The sequence below is a fragment of the Notolepis coatsorum genome, assembly GCF_963971535.1.
Source record: "Notolepis coatsorum genome assembly, chromosome: 9".
NCBI classification, from domain to species: Eukaryota; Metazoa; Chordata; class Actinopteri; order Aulopiformes; family Paralepididae; genus Notolepis; species Notolepis coatsorum.
Window position 1 is genome coordinate 68151861 of NC_140173.1, and position 16478 is coordinate 68168338.

The 16478-nt window shown below is 52.3% G+C and overlaps 1 protein-coding gene across 1 annotated transcript in view; it reads left to right on the top strand.

Moving 5' to 3' along the window:
• The window catches only part of mmrn2a (multimerin 2a), a 101881-nt gene that overhangs the window by 37746 nt on the left and 47657 nt on the right, over positions 1-16478 (top strand).

Consider the following 16478-nt stretch of genomic DNA (forward strand, 5'->3'; position numbering starts at 1 on the left):
GTCCCTGTTGCTACAGACAGGAGAGGACACTGTCCCTGTTGCTACAGACAGGAGAGAGGACACTGTCCCTGTTGCTACAGACAAGAGAGGACACTGTCCCTGTTGCTACAGACAGGAGAGAGGACACTGTCCCTGTTGCTACAGACAGGAGAGGACACTGTCCCTGTTGCTACAGACAGGAGAGGACACTGTCCCTGTTGCTACAGACAGGAGAGGACACTGTCCCTGTTGCTACAGACAAGAGAGAGGACACTGTCCCTGTTGCTACAGACAGGAGAGAGGACACTGTCCCTGTTGCTACAGACAAGAGAGAGGACACTGTCCCTGTTGCTACAGACAAGAGAGGACACTGTCCCTGTTGCTACAGACAGGAGAGAGGACACTGTCCCTGTTGCTACAGACAGGAGAGAGGACACTGTCCCTGTTGCTACAGACAAGAGAGAGAGGACACTGTCCCTGTTGCTACAGACAGGAGAGAGGACACTGTCCCTGTTGCTACAGACAAGAGAGAGGACACTGTCCCTGTTGCTACAGACAGGAGAGGACACTGTCCCTGTTGCTACAGACAAGAGAGGACACTGTCCCTGTTGCTACAGACAGGAGAGAGGACACTGTCCCTGTTGCTACAGACAGGAGAGGACACTGTCCCTGTTGCTACAGACAGGAGAGAGGACACTGTCCCTGTTGCTACAGACAGGAGAGGACACTGTCCCTGTTGCTACAGACAGGAGAGAGGACACTGTCCCTGTTGCTACAGACAAGAGAGGACACTGTCCCTGTTGCTACAGACAGGAGAGGACCCTGTCCCTGTTGCTACAGACAGGAGAGAGGACACTGTCCCTGTTGCTACAGACAGGAGAGGACACTGTCCCTGTTGCTACAGACAAGAGAGGACACTGTCCCTGTTGCTACAGACAAGAGAGGACACTGTCCCTGTTGCTACAGACAGGAGAGGACACTGTCCCTGTTGCTACAGACAGGAGAGGACACTGTCCCTGTTGCTACAGACAGGAGAGGACACTGTCCCTGTTGCTACAGACAGGAGAGAGGACACTGTCCCTGTTGCTACAGACAGGAGAGAGGACACTGTCCCTGTTGCTACAGACAGGAGAGGACACTGTCCCTGTTGCTACAGACAGGAGAGAGGACACTGTCCCTGTTGCTACAGACAAGAGAGGACACTGTCCCTGTTGCTACAGACAGGAGGGGACACTGTCCCTGTTGCTACAGACAGGAGAGAGGACACTGTCCCTGTTGCTACAGACAGGAGAGGACACTGTCCCTGTTGCTACAGACAGGAGAGGACACTGTCCCTGTTGCTACAGACAGGAGAGGACACTGTCCCTGTTGCTACAGACAGGAGAGAGGACACTGTCCCTGTTGCTACAGACAGGAGAGGACACTGTCCCTGTTGCTACAGACAAGAGAGGACACTGTCCCTGTTGCTACAGACAAGAGAGGACACTGTCCCTGTTGCTACAGACAGGAGAGGACACTGTCCCTGTTGCTACAGACAGGAGAGGACACTGTCCCTGTTGCTACAGACAGGAGAGGACACTGTCCCTGTTGCTACAGACAGGAGAGGACACTGTCCCTGTTGCTACAGACAGGAGAGGACACTGTCCCTGTTGCTACAGACAGGAGAGAGGACACTGTCCCTGTTGCTACAGACAGGAGAGCACACTGTCCCTGTTGCTACAGACAGGAGAGGACACTGTCCCTGTTGCTACAGACAGGAGAGGACACTGTCCCTGTTGCTACAGACAGGAGAGGACACTGTCCCTGTTGCTACAGACAAGAGAGGACACTGTCCCTGTTGCTACAGACAGGAGAGGACACTGTCCCTGTTGCTACAGACAGGAGAGGACACTGTCCATGTTGCTACAGACAGGAGAGGACACTGTCCCTGTTGCTACAGACAGGAGAGAGGACACTGTCCCTGTTGCTACAGACAAGAGAGGACACTGTCCCTGTTGCTACAGACAAGAGAGGACACTGTCCCTGTTGGTACAGACAGGAGAGGACACTGTCCCTGTTGCTACAGACAAGAGAGGACACTGTCCCTGTTGCTACAGACAAGAGAGGACACTGTCCCTGTTGCTACAGACAGGAGAGGACACTGTCCCTGTTGCTACAGACAGGAGAGGACACTGTCCCTGTTGCTACAGACAGGAGATGACACTGTCCCTGTTGCTACAGACAGGAGAGAGGACACTGTCCCTGTTGCTACAGACAAGAGAGAGGACACTGTCCCTGTTGCTACAGACAGGAGAGGACACTGTCCCTGTTGCTACAGACAGGAGAGGACACTGTCCCTGTTGCTACAGACAAGAGAGGACACTGTCCCTGTTGCTACAGACAAGAGAGAGGACACTGTCCCTGTTGCTACAGACAGGAGAGGACACTGTCCCTGTTGCTACAGACAGGAGAGAGGACACTGTCCCTGTTGCTACAGACAGGAGGGAGAACACTGTCCCTGTTGCTACAGACAGGAGAGGACACTGTCCCTGTTGCTACAGACAGGAGAGGACACTGTCCCTGTTGCTACAGACAGGAGAGGACACTGTCCCTGTTGCTACAGACAGGAGAGGACACTGTCCCTGTTGGTACAGACAAGAGAGGACACTGTCCCTGTTGCTACAGACAGGAGAGGACACTGTCCCTGTTGCTACAGACAGGAGAGGACACTGTCCCTGTTGCTACAGACAAGAGAGAGGACACTGTCCCTGTTGCTACAGACAGGAGAGGACACTGTCCCTGTTGCTACAGACAAGAGAGAACACTGTCCCTGTTGCTACAGACAGGATAGGACACTGTCCCTGTTGCTACAGACAGGAGAGGACACTGTCCCTGTTGCTACAGACAGGAGAGGACACTGTCCCTGTTGCTACAGACAAGAGAGGACACTGTCCCTGTTGCTACAGACAGGAGAGATGACACTGTCCATGTTGCTACAGACAGGAGAGAGAACACTGTCCCTGTTGCTACAGACAGGAGAGGACACTGTCCCTGTTGCTACAGACAGGATAGGACACTGTCCCTGTTGCTACAGACAGGAGAGGACACTGTCCCTGTTGCTACAGACAAGAGAGAACACTGTCCCTGTTGCTACAGACAAGAGAGAACACTGTCCCTGTTGCTACAGACAGGATAGGACACTGTCCCTGTTGCTACAGACAGGAGAGGACACTGTCCCTGTTGCTACAGACAGGAGAGGACACTGTCCCTGTTGCTACAGACAAGAGAGGACACTGTCCCTGTTGCTACAGACAGGAGAGATGACACTGTCCATGTTGCTACAGACAGGAGAGAGAACACTGTCCCTGTTGCTACAGACAGGAGAGGACACTGTCCCTGTTGCTACAGACAGGATAGGACACTGTCCCTGTTGCTACAGACAGGAGAGGACACTGTCCCTGTTGCTACAGACAGGAGAGGACACTGTCCCTGTTGCTACAGACAGGAGAGGACACTGTCCCTGTTGCTACAGACAAGAGAGGACACTGTCCCTGTTGCTACAGACAGGAGAGAACACTGTCCCTGTTGCTACAGACAGGAGAGGACACTGTCCCTGTTGCTACAGACAGGAGAGGACACTGTCCCTGTTGCTACAGACAGGAGAGGACACTGTCCCTGTTGCTACAGACAGAAGAGAGGACACTGTCCCTGTTGCTACAGACAGGAGAGGACACTGTCCCTGTTGCTACAGACAGGAGAGGACTCTGTCCCTGTTGCTACAGACAAGAGAGGACACTGTCCCTGTTGCTACAGACAGGAGAGGACACTGTCCCTGTTGCTACAGACAGGAGAGAGGACACTGTCCCTGTTGCTACAGACAGGAGAGGACACTGTCCCTGTCGCTACAGACAAGAGAGGACACTGTCCCTGTTGCTACAGACAGGAGGGGACACTGTCCCTGTTGCTACAGACAAGAGAGAGGACACTGTCCCTGTTGCTACAGACAGGAGGGGACACTGTCCCTGTTGCTACAGACAAGAGAGGACACTGTCCCTGTTGCTACAGACAGGAGAGGACACTGTCCCTGTTGCTACAGACAGGAGAGGACACTGTCCCTGTTGCTACAGACAAGAGAGGACACTGTCCCTGTTGCCACAGACAAGAGAGGACACTGTCCCTGTTGCTACAGACAAGAGAGAGAGGACACTGTCCCTGTTGCTACAGACAGGAGAGAGGACACTGTCCCTGTTGCTACAGACAAGAGAGGACACTGTCCCTGTTGCTACAGACAGTAGAGGACACTGTCCCTGTTGCTACAGACAGGAGAGGACACTGTCCTCAACGTAAGGAGGACAGTGTCAGAGGCCAAACGGCGCTACAGGGATAAAATTGAACTCCAGTTTGAACAAGCTGACTCTAGAGCTATGTGGCAGGGGCTCAAAACGATGACAGACTACAAAGGCGCCTCCCTCAAACTGAACAGTGACATCTCCTTAGCAAATGACCTCAATACCTTCTATGCGAGGTTTGATGCTGGTAATAACAACACCAGCTCACAAGCCACGGCAATGGGGGGGGGGGGGTCGGCTGCTGATGGAGGCGCAGTGTTCAGGGTAACAGAGCATGAGGTGAGGCGGACCTTTAAAAAAGTGAATATCAGGAAGGCAGCAGGTCCGGACGGCATCCCCGGCCGCGTCCTAAAAGTCTGTGCCGACCAACTGGCCCCAGTATTCACTGACATATTTAACCTGTCCTTAGAACAGGCTGTCATCCCCACCTGCCTGAAGAAGTCAACTATTATCCCTGTACCCAAAAAATCCAAGCCTGCTTGCCTCAACGACTACCGCCCTGTAGCTCTCACCTCCATAGCCATGAAGTGCTTTGAGAAGCTAGTAAAGGGCTACATCTGCTCCTCCCTCCCCATCAACATGGACCCCCTGCAATTTGCATACCGCCCCAACAGGTCCACGGAGGACGCCATAGCCCATGTGCTGCACACAGCAGCATCACACCTGGACAAGAGGCAGGGGAACTATGTGAGAATGCTATTCATCGACTACAGCTCGGCATTCAATACCATAGTCCCCTCCATACTCATAGCCAAGCTCAGGGACCTGGGCTTGAACTATGACCTCTGCCAGTGGGTCTTGGACTTCCTGACTGGCAGACCCCAGGTGGTGAGAGCAGGCAACTGCACCTCCTCATCCATCACCCTCAACATAGGGGCCCCCCAGGGCTGTGTTCTGAGTCCCCTCCTCTACTCCCTGTACACACACGACTGTGTGGCTCAGCGGAGTAGCAATACAATCATCAAATTTGCTGACGACACAGTGGTGGTGGGCCTGATCTCTGCCAACGACGAGAGGGCCTACCTGGAAGAGGTCAAGGTCCTGGCGGGATGGTGCCAGGAAAACAGCCTCTCCCTGAACGTCAGCAAAACAAAGGAGATGATTGTGGACTTCAGGAGGTCGGGGGTCAAGGACTACAGCCCCCTCAGCATCGACGGGGCACCGGTTGAGAGAGTCAACAGCTTTAAGTACCTCGGAGCCTACATATCTGAGGACTTGACATGGACCACACACATTGACAGTGTTGTGAAGAAGGCACGACAACGCCTCTACTTCCTCAGGCGCCTAAGGAAGTTCCAAGTCAGTCAGAAGATCCTTAAGAACTTCTACTCATGTACAATAGAGAGCATCTTGACCGGCAACATCACCTCCTGGTTTGGGAATAGCACTGCACAAGACCGAAGCAGACTACAAAGAGTGACACGTTCAGCCGAACGCACAATTGGAGGGGGGCTCCCCACCCTCCAGAACATTTACAACAAGCGTTGCAAGGGCAAGGCTAAGAGAATCATTAAAGACTCCAGTCACCCGAACAACTGCCTCTTTGAACTGCTGCAGTCAGGCAAGCGATACCGGAGTCTCAAGGCGAGCACAGAAAGACTCAGAAGAAGCTTCTATCCACAGGCCATCAGGCTGCTAAACGAACAATGAACACTACACAACAACAACCACCAAACGCACATAGCACACACATCCACACGCACACACTCACTTTAAACAAACACACTGTAGCACCCACTCCACACACTTTATAGCACACACCCACTTTAAACAAACACACTGTAGCACCCACTCCCCACACTTTATATTTATTGATGAAGGATTGCACTACAACTCGTACACCTTACTGTAAATTGTACCTAAATTGTACCTCATCCCATTTCTGCTTTGCACTATATAGTACTGTACATTAGTACACTGCATAGTATTGTATATTATATGGTAACTCAGAACATTGTACATATGTCTATACCGAACACTGTGACCTCATTTTCTTCTTCTAAATTACATGCTATACTATGTTATTTGATACTATCTTGTCTAGCACAGTCTCTGGAGCGTAACAGTAAGAAGCATTTTGTATGAAAGTATTCTGTACTTCTGTATGACAACTATTAAAGAAACTTGAAACTTGAAACTTGTCCCTGTTGCTACAGACAGAAGAGAGGACACTGTCCCTGTTGCTACAGACAAGAGAGGACACTGTCCGTGTTGCTACAGACAGGAGAGAGGACACTGTCCTTGTTGCTACAGACAGGAGAGGACACTGTCCCTGTTGCTACAGACAAGAGAGGACACTGTCCCTGTTGCTACAGACAAGAGAGGACACTGTCCCTGTTGCTACAGACAAGAGAGAGGACACTGTCCCTGTTGCTACAGACAAGAGAGAGGACACTGTCCCTGTTGCTACAGACAGGAGAGAGGACACTGTCCCTGTTGCTACAGACAGGAGAGGACACTGTCTCTGTTGCTACAGACAAGAGAGGACACTGTCCCTGTTGCTACAGACAGGAGAGAGGACTCCTGTCTGTAGCAACAGGGACAGTGTCCTCTCCTGTCTGTAGCAACAGGGACAGTGTCCTCTCCTGTCTGTAGCAACAGGGACAGTGTCCTCTCTCCTGTCTGTAGCAACAGGGACAGTGTCCTCTCCTGTCTGTAGCAACAGGGACAGTGTCCTCTCTCCTGTCTGTAGCAACAGGGACAGTGTCCTCTCTCCTGTCTGTAGCAACAGGGACAGTGTCCTCTCTTGTCTGTAGCAACAGGGACAGTGTCCTCTCCTGTCTGTAGCAACAGAGACAGTGTCCTCTCCTGTCTGTAGCAACAGGGACAGTGTCCTCTCCTGTCTGTAGCAACAGGGACAGTGTCCTCTCTCCTGTCTGTAGCAACAGGGACAGTGTGCTCTCCTGTCTGTAGCAACAGGGACAGTGTCCTCTCCTGTCTGTAGCAACAGGGACAGTGTCCTCTCTCCTGTCTGTAGCAACAGGGACAGTGTCCTCTCCTGTCTGTAGCAACAGGGACAGTGTCCTCTCTCCTGTCTGTAGCAACAGGGACAGTGTCCTCTCTTGTCTGTAGCAACAGGGACAGTGTCCTATCTTGTCTGTAGCAACAGGGACAGTGTCCTCTCTTGTCTGTAGCAACAGAGACAGTGTCCTCTCCTGTCTGTAGCAACAGGGACAGTGTCCTCTCCTGTCTGTAGCAACAGGGACAGTGTCCTCTCCTGTCTGTAGCAACAGGGACAGTGTCCTCTCCTGTCTGTAGCAACAGGGACAGTGTGCTCTCCTGTCTGTAGCAACAGAGACAGTGTCCTCTCCTGTCTGTAGCAACAGGGACAGTGTCCTCTCTCTTGTCTGTAGCAACAGGGACAGTGTCCTCTCCTGTCTGTAGCAACAGGGACAGTGTCCTCTCCTGTCTGTAGCAACAGGGACAGTGTCCTCTCTCCTGTCTGTAGCAACAGGGACAGTGTCCTCTCTCCTGTCTGTAGCAACAGGGACAGTGTCCTCTCCTGTCTGTAGCAACAGGGACAGTGTCCTCTCCTGTCTGTAGCAACAGGGACAGTGTCCTATCCTGTCTGTAGCAACAGGGACAGTGTCCTCTCTCCTGTCTGTAGCAACAGAGACAGTGTCCTCTCTTGTCTGTAGCAACAGGGACAGTGTCCTCTCTTGTCTGTAGCAACAGGGACAGTGTCCTCTCTCTTGTCTGTAGCAACAGGGACAGTGTCCTCTCCTGTCTGTAGCAACAGGGACAGTGTCCTCTCTTGTCTGTAGCAACAGGGACAGTGTCCTCTCCTGTCTGTAGCAACAGGGACAGTGTCCTCTCTTGTCTGTAGCAACAGGGACAGGAGAGGACACTGTCCCTGTTGCTACAGACAGGAGAGAGGACACTGTCCCTGTTGCTACAGACAAGAGAGGACACTGTCCCTGTTGCTACAGACAGGAGAGGACACTGTCCCTGTTGCTACAGACAAGAGAGGACACTGTCCCTGTTGCTACAGACAGGAGAGGACACTGTCCCTGTTGCTACAGACAAGAGAGAGGACACTGTCCCTGTTGCTACAGACAAGAGAGGACACTGTCCCTGTTGCTACAGACAGGAGAGAGGACACTGTCCCTGTTGCTACAGACAGGAGAGGACACTGTCCCTGTTGCTACAGACAAGAGAGAGGACACTGTCCCTGTTGCTACAGACAAGAGAGGACACTGTCCCTGTTGCTACAGACAAGAGAGGACACTGTCCCTGTTGCTACAGACAGGAGAGGACACTGTCCCTGTTGCTACAGACAAGAGAGGACACTGTCCCTGTTGCTACAGACAAGAGAGGACACTGTCCCTGTTGCTACAGACAGGAGAGGACACTGTCCCTGTTGCTACAGACAGGAGAGGACACTGTCCCTGTTGCTACAGACAGGAGAGAGGACACTGTCCCTGTTGCTACAGACAAGAGAGGACACTGTCCCTGTTGCTACAGACAAGAGAGGACACTGTCCCTGTTGCTACAGACAAGAGAGGACACTGTCCCTGTTGCTACAGACAGGAGAGAGGACACTGTCCCTGTTGCTACAGACAGGAGAGGACACTGTCCCTGTTGCTACAGACAGGAGAGGACACTGTCCCTGTTGCTACAGACAGGAGAGGACACTGTCCCTGTTGCTACAGACAGGAGAGGACACTGTCCCTGTTGCTACAGACAGGAGAGGACACTGTCCCTGTTGCTACAGACAGGAGAGAGGACACTGTCCCTGTTGGTACAGACAGGAGAGGACACTGTCCCTGTTGCTACAGACAGGAGAGAGGACACTGTCCCTGTTGCTACAGACAAGAGAGGACACTGTCCCTGTTGCTACAGACAGGAGAGGACACTGTCCCTGTTGCTACAGACAGGAGAGGACACTGTCCCTGTTGCTACAGACAAGAGAGGACACTGTCCCTGTTGCTACAGACAGGAGAGGACACTGTCCCTGTTGCTACAGACAAGAGAGGACACTGTCCCTGTTGCTACAGACAAGAGAGGACACTGTCCCTGTTGCTACAGACAGGAGAGGACACTGTCCCTGTTGCTACAGACAGGAGAGGACACTGTCCCTGTTGCTACAGACAAGAGAGGACACTGTCCCTGTTGCTACAGACAGGAGAGGACACTGTCCCTGTTGCTACAGACAAGAGAGGACACTGTCCCTGTTGCTACAGACAAGAGAGGACACTGTCCCTGTTGCTACAGACAAGAGAGAGAGGACACTGTCCCTGTTGCTACAGACAGGAGAGGTCACTGTCCCTGTTGCTACAGACAGTAGAGGACACTGTCCCTGTTGCTACAGACAGTAGAGGACACTGTCCCTGTTGCTACAGACAGGAGAGAGGACACTGTCCCTGTTGCTACAGACAGGAGAGAGGACACTGTCCCTGTTGCTACAGACAGGAGAGAGAACACTGTCCCTGTTGCTACAGACAGGAGAGAGGACACTGTCCCTGTTGCTACAGACAGGAGAGGACACTGTCCCTGTTGCTACAGACAGGAGAGGACACTGTCCCTGTTGCTACAGACAGGAGAGGACACTGTCCCTGTTGCTACAGACAGGAGAGAGGACACTGTCCCTGTTGCTACAGACAAGAGAGGACACTGTCCCTGTTGCTACAGACAAGAGAGGACACTGTCCCTGTTGCTACAGACAGGAGAGAGGACACTGTCCCTGTTGCTACAGACAGGAGAGAGGACACTGTCCCTGTTGCTACAGACAGGAGAGGACACTGTCCCTGTTGCTACAGACAGGAGAGGACACTGTCCCTGTTGCTACAGACAGGATAGAGGACACTGTCCCTGTTGCTACAGACAGGAGAGGACCCTGTCCCTGTTGCTACAGACAGGAGAGGACACTGTCCCTGTTGCTACAGACAGGAGAGAGGACACTGTCCCTGTTGCTACAGACAGGAGAGGACACTGTCCCTGTTGCTACAGACAGGAGAGGACACTGTCCCTGTTGCTACAGACAAGAGAGAGGACACTGTCCCTGTTGCTACAGACAGGAGAGAGGACACTGTCCCTGTTGCTACAGACAGGATAGGACACTGTCCCTGTTGCTACAGACAGGAGAGGACACTGTCCCTGTTGCTACAGACAGGAGAGAGGACACTGTCCCTGTTGCTACAGACAAGAGAGGACACTGTCCCTGTTGCTACAGACAGGAGAGAGGACACTGTCCCTGTTGCTACAGACAAGAGAGGACACTGTCCCTGTTGCTACAGACAAGAGAGGACACTGTCCCTGTTGCTACAGACAGGAGAGAGGACACTGTCCCTGTTGCTACAGACAGGAGAGGACACTGTCCCTGTTGCTACAGACAAGAGAGAGGACACTGTCCCTGTTGCTACAGACAAGAGAGGACACTGTCCCTGTTGCTACAGACAGGAGAGAGGACACTGTCCCTGTTGCTACAGACAGGAGAGGACACTGTCCCTGTTGCTACAGACAAGAGAGAGGACACTGTCCCTGTTGCTACAGACAAGAGAGGACACTGTCCCTGTTGCTACAGACAAGAGAGGACACTGTCCCTGTTGCTACAGACAGGAGAGGACACTGTCCCTGTTGCTACAGACAAGAGAGGACACTGTCCCTGTTGCTACAGACAAGAGAGGACACTGTCCCTGTTGCTACAGACAGGAGAGGACACTGTCCCTGTTGCTACAGACAGGAGAGGACACTGTCCCTGTTGCTACAGACAGGAGAGAGGACACTGTCCCTGTTGCTACAGACAAGAGAGGACACTGTCCCTGTTGCTACAGACAAGAGAGGACACTGTCCCTGTTGCTACAGACAAGAGAGGACACTGTCCCTGTTGCTACAGACAGGAGAGAGGACACTGTCCCTGTTGCTACAGACAGGAGAGGACACTGTCCCTGTTGCTACAGACAGGAGAGGACACTGTCCCTGTTGCTACAGACAGGAGAGGACACTGTCCCTGTTGCTACAGACAGGAGAGGACACTGTCCCTGTTGCTACAGACAGGAGAGGACACTGTCCCTGTTGCTACAGACAGGAGAGAGGACACTGTCCCTGTTGGTACAGACAGGAGAGGACACTGTCCCTGTTGCTAAAGACAGGAGAGAGGACACTGTCCCTGTTGCTACAGACAAGAGAGGACACTGTCCCTGTTGCTACAGACAGGAGAGGACACTGTCCCTGTTGCTACAGACAGGAGAGGACACTGTCCCTGTTGCTACAGACAAGAGAGGACACTGTCCCTGTTGCTACAGACAGGAGAGGACACTGTCCCTGTTGCTACAGACAAGAGAGGACACTGTCCCTGTTGCTACAGACAAGAGAGGACACTGTCCCTGTTGCTACAGACAGGAGAGGACACTGTCCCTGTTGCTACAGACAGGAGAGGACACTGTCCCTGTTGCTACAGACAAGAGAGGACACTGTCCCTGTTGCTACAGACAGGAGAGGACACTGTCCCTGTTGCTACAGACAAGAGAGGACACTGTCCCTGTTGCTACAGACAAGAGAGGACACTGTCCCTGTTGCTACAGACAAGAGAGAGAGGACACTGTCCCTGTTGCTACAGACAGGAGAGGTCACTGTCCCTGTTGCTACAGACAGTAGAGGACACTGTCCCTGTTGCTACAGACAAGAGAGGTCACTGTCCCTGTTGCTACAGACAGTAGAGGACACTGTCCCTGTTGCTACAGACAGGAGAGGACACTGTCCCTGTTGCTACAGACAGGAGAGAGGACACTGTCCCTGTTGCTACAGACAGGAGAGAGGACACTGTCCCTGTTGCTACAGACAGGAGAGAGGACACTGTCCCTGTTGCTACAGACAGGAGAGAGGACACTGTCCCTGTTGCTACAGACAGGAGAGGACACTGTCCCTGTTGCTACAGACAAGAGAGGACACTGTCCCTGTTGCTACAGACAGAAGAGAGGACACTGTCCCTGTTGCTACAGACAAGAGAGGACACTGTCCCTGTTGCTACAGACAGGAGAGAGGACACTGTCCTTGTTGCTACAGACAGGAGAGGACACTGTCCCTGTTGCTACAGACAGGAGAGAGGACACTGTCCTTGTTGCTACAGACAGGAGAGGACACTGTCCCTGTTGCTACAGACAGGAGAGGACACTGTCCCTGTTTTTGTCTCTTGCTACAGACAGGAGAGGACACTGTCTTTAGTCCCTGTTATGTTACAGTTCCTATAAGACAAGGACATGAAATGATAAGGTAACAGTCCCTATAAGACAAGGTCTTGTGTTAATTACATCTCAATGAAATGATAAGGTATCAGTCCCTATAAGACACGGTGTTGTGTTAATTACAGGTCAATGAAATGACAAGGTAACAGTCCCTATAAGACAATGTCTTGTGTTAATTACAGCTCAATGAAATGACAAGGTAACAGTCCCTATAAGACAATGTCTTGTGTTAATTACAGCTCAATGAAATGACAAGGTAACAGTCCCTATAAGACAATGTCTTGTGTTAATTACATCTCAATGAAATGATAAGGTATCAGTCCCTATAAGACACCGTGTTGTGTTAATTACAGTTCCTACAAGACAAGGTCACGTCTTCTATCTGCAGAAGGGGGGGCGTTAATGACCTTTACTTCAGCCTGGTTCCACTAAATGGCACATATTTCAAACAGGCCGTGGTCATTGTGTTCAGCAGTACGTGCTCAGAAAGCAAGCAGCCCCCCCCCCCCTACCCTCAAGGGAGGGGGCTGGTGGTGACTGGTGACTCACCAGGCTATGCCCACTGCCAGACAGGTTCATAAAAAAAAAACAATAATAATAAAAAAAAAAAAAAAATTATTTGATAATGGGGGTTAGATAGACAGAGGTTAGAGCGAGCGATAAAACACAGGAAGACAAAGCCAGGGGGAGGGAGGGAGGAGACAGTATGAGAAACAGCAGTGAGATTTAGGTCACCGAAACACACAAACACAAAGAGCTGCTGGTGCCCAATAACTCCCAAATAAGGATGAGAGAAGATGGATGTAGGGTCCGCCTCCTCCAGCTGACCATTAATCAGGGATGATTAAATCAGACGCTTCCCAAGCCTCGTATCATATCTTGAGACCTGAGTCAGTGGCGTCGTTTCAGTAAAAGCCAAGGTATGGCAAGGAGGGAGGGTGGCCGGTGCTACGGTGCTACGGTGCTACGTATAGTTGTAAGGTTGTAGATTTTTTTTTTTAAATCAGTTGTGCAATAGTACATTTTGGTGAGTTGTTTCTATACAATTCACTTATGACAAGTCATAACGCCGAACGAGTCTCGGAACGTGCGTACTGCGTCGTGAGAGAGAGAGAGAGAGAGAGAGAGAGAGAGAGAGAGAGAGAGAGAGAGAGAGAGAGAGATATCGCGCTATTTATTATCTACAAAGCAGGCCGCAGGCCAAATGTATTTGCTTGATCCATTTACATTGGCTGCGACGATACATTGGCCTGAGCTATTGTTATGCAAAGACAGGTAGCCAGGTGGGTACTTGGCGGCTTGGTTGTTTATTCTTTTTTTTTATCAACTTTTTTCTCCTCGTTTTCAATTTTTTTATCCCATCCCAATTTCGTATTGCCAATTCTCCCCTCCCCTGTCTTGAATGTTGCTAGACTATGCCTCCCACTGGTCGGTTGTAGTGAGGATAGAAGCCTTGCATCTTTTCACTAGACAGTGTGGACTCTTCAGTGGCGAGGAGTAACGTGTGGGAGGCTCACGCTGCCCCCGATACTTCCTGTCTCTGCTGTGCAGGCGTCACCCAACCGACCTGTAGGAGTCACTGTCCACAACGTCCAATCCCCAGCCATCGACTTCCCTCCCGCTGACTCTGCCAAATGAGCCAGTACGACGGCCGGCCCAAGTCGAAGGCAATGCTGAGACTGGGATTCGATACCGGAGTCTCTTGCATTGGTGACGAGCGCAATCAGCCGCCCCCGCTTGGTTGTTTATTCTGAGACAAAGAGCAGCCACCTCTGTCTGGCGTTCAACTACAACGCGGCAGCGTGCGTCACAAATGACACGCAAATTAGATGATTTTGTCACAAGCCAAGGTATGGCGAGTGCCATAGCTTGCCATACCAAAACGACGCCCCTGATCTGAGTCGGTGCCAAGCGCTGTGAGGGGGCGAGGAGTTGGTACAGTTAACGGACTGTGGAACCAGTTACCTCACAGTTACCTCTACGTCTGACCTGAAACCTGTTGTTATCTGGAGACATGCACTGAATGAGCCACTGTAACAACAAGGTACCCGTCTCCACCAGACCTCCACCAGACCTCTACCAGACCTCCACCAGACCTCCACCAGACTTCCACCAGACCTCCACCAGACCTCCACCAGACCTCCACCAGACCTCCACCAGACCTCTTACCAGACCTCCACCAGACCTCTACCAGACCTCCACCAGACCTCCACCAGACCTCCACCAGACCTCTTACCAGACCTCCACCAGACCTCTACCAGACCTCCACCAGACCTCTACCAGACCTCCACTAGACCTCCACCAGACCTCCACCAGACCTCCACCAGACCTCCACCAGACCTCTTACCAGACCTCCACCAGACCTCTACCAGACCTCCACCAGACCTCTACCAGACCTCTACCAGACCTCCACCAGACCTCTACCAGACCTCCACCAGACCTCCACCAGACCTCTATCAGACCTCCACCAGACCTCTTACAAGACCTCTTACCAGACCTCCACCAGACCTCCACCAGACCTCCACCAGACCTCCACCAGACCTCCACCAGACCTCCACCAGACCTCTTACCAGACCTCCACCAGACCTCTTACCAGACCTCTTACCAGACCTCCACCAGACCTCCACCAGACCTCTATCAGACCTCTACCAGACCTCTACCAGACCTCCACCAGACCTCTATCAGACCTCTACCAGACCTCTTACCAGACCTCCACCAGACCTCTACCAGACCTCTTACCAGACCTCTTACCAGACCTCTACCAGACCTCTTACCAGACCTCTTACCAGACCTCCACCAGACCTCTTACCAGACCTCTTACCAGACCTCTACCAGACCTCTTACCAGACCTCCACCAGACCTCTTACCAGACCTCTACCAGACCTCTTACCAGACCTCCACCAGACCTCTTACCAGACCTCTACCAGACCTCTTACCAGACCTCCACCAGACCTCTTACCAGACCTCCACCAGACCTCTTACCAGACCTCTATCAGACCTCTTACCAGACCTCCACCAGACCTCTTACCAGACCTCCACCAGACCTCAACCAGACCTCTACCAGACCTCCACCAGACCTCCACCAGACCTCTTACCAGACCTCCACCAGACCTCTTACCAGACCTCTACCAGACCTCCACCAGAACTCTACCAGACCTCTACCAGACCTCCACCAGACCTCTATCAGACCTCCACCAGACCTCTATCAGACCTCTTACCAGACCTCCACCAGACCTCCACCAGACCTCTATCAGACCTCTTACCAGACCTCCACCAGACCTCCACCAGACCTCCACCAGACCTCTACCAGACCTCCACCAGACCTCCACCAGACCTCTACCAGACCTCTACCAGACCTCTACCAGACCTCCACCAGACCTCTACCAGACCTCTTACCAGACCTCTACCAGACCTCCACCAGACCTCCACCAGACCTCTTACCAGACCTCTACCAGACCTCTTACTAGACCTCCACCAGACCTCTTACTAGACCTCCACCAGACCTCTTACCAGACCTCCACCAGACCTCTTACCAGACCTCCACCAGACCTCTTACCAGACCTCTACCAGACCTCTACCAGACCTCTTACTAGACCTCTTACTAGACCTCTTACCAGACCTCCACCAGAACTCTTACTAGACCTCCACCAGACCTCTTACCAGACCTCTATCAGACCTCTACCAGACCTCTATCAGATCTCCACCAGACCTCCACCAGACCTCCACCAGACCTCCACCAGACCTCTTACCAGACCTCTACCAGACCTCTATCAGACCTCTTACCAGACCTCTACCAGACCTCTATCAGACCTCTCACTAGACCTCTACCAGACCTCTCACTAGACCTCTACCAGACCTCCACCAGACCTCCACCAGACCTCTTACCAGACCTCTATCAGACCTCTCACTAGACCTCTACCAGACCTCTCACTAGACCTCTTACCAGACCTCTACCAGACCTCTCACTAGACCTCTTACCAGACCTCCA